Raw genomic sequence first — 6000 nt, 5'->3', positions numbered from 1 at the left:
TTGATATCACTTCTCCAGATCTGTTCTGATTATTATTTGCATGGAATATATTTCAGTCTGATTGTGTCCTTGAATCTAAGTTGAATCTCTTGTAGAAAGCATATACTCAGTTCACTTTTAAAAATCCATTTTGTCAGTCTATCTTTTGACTGTGGATTCCATTCCATTAATGTCCATATTATTACTGTAAAGATATTACTTACTTTGGCCACTTCATAGCTTGGCTCTCCATTGCCATATCTTACTATTGCCAGACATTGTACTCTTTTAGTTATCTTTACTTACAGTCTTCATTTCTACACTCTTTTCTAAACCTCTTACATTTGCCTTCTGCTTTCAGGTTGCACCATTTCCTACTGTATCTCTTGTAACCAGATCTCTTGTTGGAGAAGTCTCCCATTTTTGTTTTTCTTTGAAGACTTTAAACTCAAATTTCATATTTAAAATACAGTTTTTCCAGAAAAAGAGTTCTTGGCTGACGGTTGCTCCCTTTCAGGACCTTAAATAAATCATAGCACTTTCTTCTCATCTCCATGGTTTCTGATGTGGTATCTGCACTGGTCTGACTAAGGATGCTCTGCTTTTCTCTTGCTTCTTCCACAATCCCTCATTATCTCTACAATTTGACACTCTTAATAGTAGGTGTCTCAGAGTAGGTTTTCCTGGATTTATTCTGATTGGGACATGTCAATCTTATTGGATCTTGATATTTGTATCATTATCAGCGTTGGGAAATTTTAAGTCATTATTTCCTCAAATATTTTTTCTGCCCCTTAGGTTCTCAATTCCTTCTGGGACACCTCTAATGTGTCAGTTTATGTGTTTCATGCTGTCACTCTATTCCCTGAGACTCTGTTCAATTTTTACTTTTGGTTCTTTTCTGTTTTCTCTGTTTTCAAATCTGATGCTCTATCTTGTAATTCACTAATTCTGTCCTCCATCAATCGAAATCTGCTTTTATGTTTCTCTTGTGTATTTTAAGAGTTAAGTTTTGATTTTCAAAGAAGCTTAGATTATATAAATGTTACATCAAAAATATAGGAGAGAGAACCAGCAAGATGGCTGCAGAATAAGCAGCTCTTAGAGTCAGCTACTGCTACAGGGAAGTGAGCACACACCTAAACATTCTGGAGCTAGGTGAAGCACCTGTTTGGGGGCTCCAGGGGGCCAGAAGAGCATCCTGAAACATCCTTGAAGGAATCGAAAGAGGGACTGCCCATCTTCAGAGAAGTCTCATAAGTATAATGTTCCACACCCTGGATGCTGGCGCCCATCCTCCACTTGTGGCACAAGCCACCTCAGGAGCTGTTCTGAGGCTGGAATTGAAAGCTCCACTTCCCAAAAAAGGGGGAGAAAGAGACAGTTGGGCACCAAGTTCAGCTACTGATGAATAAACTCAGCAGGCTAAATTATAATCCTAAGAACAGCTAAAGTTTGAGCCTGTCCAAGCCAGAAAGAGGCCAATAGCCACCATCTTAACACAGCACCTGGCATGAGGGGGGGGTGGGGTGGGATGAAAATCACAGTGCTGGTGGGGACAGGCTTCTTTCCATCCAGGTCAGATTGCAGCTCTAGCCTAAGCCCCAGTGCCACCACCAGCAGGGAGGTAGCAGCAGGGACTTGCACCAGCCTCTCTGGGAAATTACCAGCCAAGCCTTGGAAGCTGGTGATTATCCTACTCTGGTGGCATGAGCTTCCCCAGGACCTATTCTGTGGCTGGAATTGGAAGCTTGATTTCCCAAAAACAGGGGAAGAGGAAACGGTTGGCTGCCAATTTCGGCTACTGATTGGTAGATGTGGGTGGCCAAGATATAATGCTGGTAATATCTGGGGTGTGAATCAACCCATCAAAAGAGGCTGGTAGCCACCACATTGACTCCGCCTCCAGCCTGAGGGGAAGCCAGGCTGAATGAAAATCACAGTGATGGTAGGAACCAGTTTTTTCACCCATATCTGCCTGCAGTCCTAGCCTAAGCTTCAGCCCCAACTCTGGCAGGGAAGAGGCTGGTGGGCCCTGCACCAGCTTATCCAGGAAAATGCAAGTAACTTTTGCTGGCATGGACCAAAAATTGGAAATCTACCTGGGCAACTGCGGTCATCTTAGGACCCGCACTGCATAGATTGCTGCTCACACCTGCAGCTCAATCCCCACACCAGGCAGGGGAGAAATTGGCATGAAGGTTCATTAGACTCTCTGGGCAACTAGAGTCTAGGCCTCCATGACTTGGATTATTCCACACACTGTGACTCTGTGCGAACCCTGGCAAAGGAGAAAGTTGGAAGAAGCTTCATTGGTCCCTGGAGCAATAAGTGCAGCTTGAACCTCCACAGCTTATAGCACCAACTACTTGCTTTGCTCCTACTGCATAAACAGCAAGGGAGAAAGGGCAGGAACCTGAAAACAAAAGCAAAAAACTACACCCAGAATAAATACTCTAGTAAGCCAGATGCCAAGACACCAATCAAAAATTACAATTTACACCAAGAAACAGGAAGCTATGGCCCACTTAAAGGAAGAAGATAAGCTTCCGGATGACATAAAGGACTTGAGACAACAAATCATAGATGTACAAACAAATCTCCCTAATATATTCAATGAAATGGCTAAAGAGATTAAGGATATAAAGAAGACACAGGATTAGCACAAAGTAGAATTTGAAAGCTTACATAGAAAAATAGAAGGTCTTATGTGAATGAAAGGTGCAATAAATGAAATTTTAAAAAAAAATCAGAATCATAATAGCAGATTTGAGGAGGCAGAGGAAAGGATTGGTGAGCTTGAAAAAATGGCCTCTGAATGTGAACATACAAAAGAACAGATGAATAAATGGAAGAAATTGAACAGGATCTCAGGGAACTAAATGACAGCAAAAGGTGTGCAAACCTATGTGCCATGGGTGTCCCAGAAGGGGAAGAGAAGGGAAAAGGGACAGAAGGAATATTTGAAGAAATAATGGTAGAAAATTTCCCAACACTGTTGAAGGACATAGATATCCATGTCCAAGAAGCACAACGTACTACTATTCAAAAAAATCCAAACAGACCACTCCGAGACACATACTCATCACAATGTTAAATGCCAAAGACAAAGAGAGAATTCTGAGAACAGTAAGAGAAAAGCAATGCATCACATATAAGGGATACCCAATATGATTAAGTGCAGATTTCTCACCAGAAACCATGAATTCAAGAAGACAGTGGTTTGATATATTTAAGATACTACAAGAGAAAAATCTGTAACCAAGAATCTTATATCCAGCAAGACTGTCTTTCAAAAATGAGAGCAAGATTAGAATATTCATAAATAAACAGAAACTGAGAGAATTTCTAAGCAAGAGACAAGATTTTCAGGAAATACTAAAAGGTGTCCTAGATCCTGAAAATAAAAAAGACGGGAGAGAGAGGCCTGGAGGAGAGTATATAAATGAAGATTATATCAATAAAAGTATCTAAAAGTGTCAAAAGAGTGATGAAGATAAAATATGACTCAAATAGTCAGGAATAAACTTAATCAATGATGTAAAGCACCTGTATTCAGAAAACTGACTCAATGTTAAAAGAAATTTTAAAAGGCCTAAATACCTGGAAGAAAATTCCATGCTCATGGATTAGAAGACTAAATATCATTAAGATGTCAATTCTACTCAAATTGATATACAGATTCAATGCAAACCCAATAAAGATTACACCAGCATTAAAATATATATATATATGAAAACATGATCATCAAATTTATTTGGAAGGGTAAGAGGTCCTGAAGAGCCAGAAACATCATAAAAACGAAAAGTGCACCCTCATCTCCAGACTTTAAAAGATATTACCTAGCTATAGTGGTAAAAACAGCATGATACTGGCCTAAAGACAGACACATAGACCAATAGAACCAAACTGATGGTTCAGACACAGACCCTAAAAAAAATAAAACAAACAAACAAAAAAAGAAACAGACCCTCACAGGTATGGTCAAGTGATATTTGACTAGCCTGTCAAACTCACACAGCTCGGGTAGAACAATCCATTCAACAAATGGTGTTGAAAGAATTGAATATCCATAGCTGAAAGAAGGAAAGGAAAAAGGAGCCCTTTCAACATGACAACATGCACACATTCATATTCTGTAAAGGAAGCCCCAAGTGCACCTTTTCTTAAATATCCCCCACCATTGACACACTGCACCAGTGACCCTCTCCTGCCATATTCATCAAAAGAACATTCCCAATGTAGTAATATCAATCACAGACCTATAAATCCCCAGAGTTCACCTTTTCCTTCCTCCAGCCTTCCCTCTAGGGACATGGATAGACCAACCCATACACCCTTACGCTGCTTCCAACACCACCAACCTCACTCACATTCCTGCACAGCCATCACCCACACCCACTGCCAAATCTCCCCTCTCCACCTTATCAAAGGTTTTTCCCATATTGATAATCAGCTAAACACTCTCTACTCCCTTTCTGTCTCCTGAGAACCTATTTCCCAGGCTCTAGCTTTGTGAGTCTGTTCATATCACTGACGTCATGCAGTATTTGTCTTTAGTGACTGGCCTACTTCACTCAACACAAAGTCTTCAACATGCATTATATGGTCATGTGGGTAAGAGTTCATTCCTTCTTACAGCTGAACAATATTGCCTTGCATGTTTATACCACATTTTGCTTATCCATTCATCTGTTGGTTTATTCTTGTGTTGCTTCCAATTTTTGGCTATATTGAATAATACCACTATGAACATTGGTGTTTATATATCCATTCATGGCCGTGCTTTCAAATGCTCTTGGTTTATAACCATCAGGGTATTCATGGATCATACTGCAATTCCATAATTAAATTCCTGAGGATCCTCTAAACCATCATACACAATAACTGCACCAGTCTACATTCCCACCACAGTAGATGAGGGCTCCCTTTCCTCCATATCCCCTCCAACACTTGTAGTTCTGTTTTTTATTTCAAATACTTGGCCATTCTAATAGGTGTAAAGTGATATCTCATTGTAGTTTTGATTTTCATTTCCCCAATACCTAGTGATGTTGAGCATCCTTTCATGTGCTGTTCAGACATTTTTATCTCCTTTTTGGAAAAATATCTATTCATATCTTAGACATATTTTTAATGGCTTGACATTTTATTTTTAACATGTAGATTGTTTTTATATATACTTATTGCATAAGTGATTCCCAAATAATTTCTCCTGTTGAGTAGGTGGCCTTTTCACTTTCTTGACAAACTCCTTTGAAGAACAAAAGTTTTTAATTTGAGGAGTTCACATTATCTATTTAGAGTTTTGTTTCTCATACTTTTGAGTATAAATGTTATGAAACCATTTGCTACTACAAGATCTCATAATTGCTCCCTACATTATATTTCTATGACCTTTATGTTCTTCACTCTTAAATTTACGTCTTTGTTCTATCTTGATTTAATTTTTCTATATGGCATGAGAAGGTGAGCCTCTCTAATTCTTTTGGATAGAGACATCCAGTTCTCCCAGCACCATTTGTTGAAGAGGCCATTCTGTCCCAGTTGAGTTGGCTTGGTGATCCTGTCAAGTATCAGTCTACCATATCAATTCAGTTCCAATAGTCGATATGCCTATCCTTTTGCCAATACCATGCAGTTTTTACCTTTGTAGCTTTGTATCATGCTTAAATGTCAGATGTCATGATTTTTCCAATTTTGTTTTTCTATCCCAATACATTTTTGATTATTTGAATGTCCCTTATCCTTCCAAATAAGTTTCCTAATTGCTTCTTCAGTTCAGTAAAAATACTGCTGTACATTTTGTTGGATTGTGTTAAATATGTAAATCAATTAGGTTGGGGCAGATATCTTAATGACACATAGTTTTCCATCTATGAACATGGAATATTCTTCCTTTTATTTAGATCTTCTTTGATTTCCTTTACAGAGTTGTATTTTTTGTGTATAAGTCATTTACATCTTTAGTTAAATCTATTTTTAGATATTTTATTCTTTAATTCCTATTGTAAATGGATT

Source organism: Dasypus novemcinctus, chromosome 30 (genome assembly GCF_030445035.2).
Source record: "Dasypus novemcinctus isolate mDasNov1 chromosome 30, mDasNov1.1.hap2, whole genome shotgun sequence".
NCBI classification, from domain to species: Eukaryota; Metazoa; Chordata; class Mammalia; order Cingulata; family Dasypodidae; genus Dasypus; species Dasypus novemcinctus.
Note: the sequence above shows the minus strand (reverse complement) of the source record.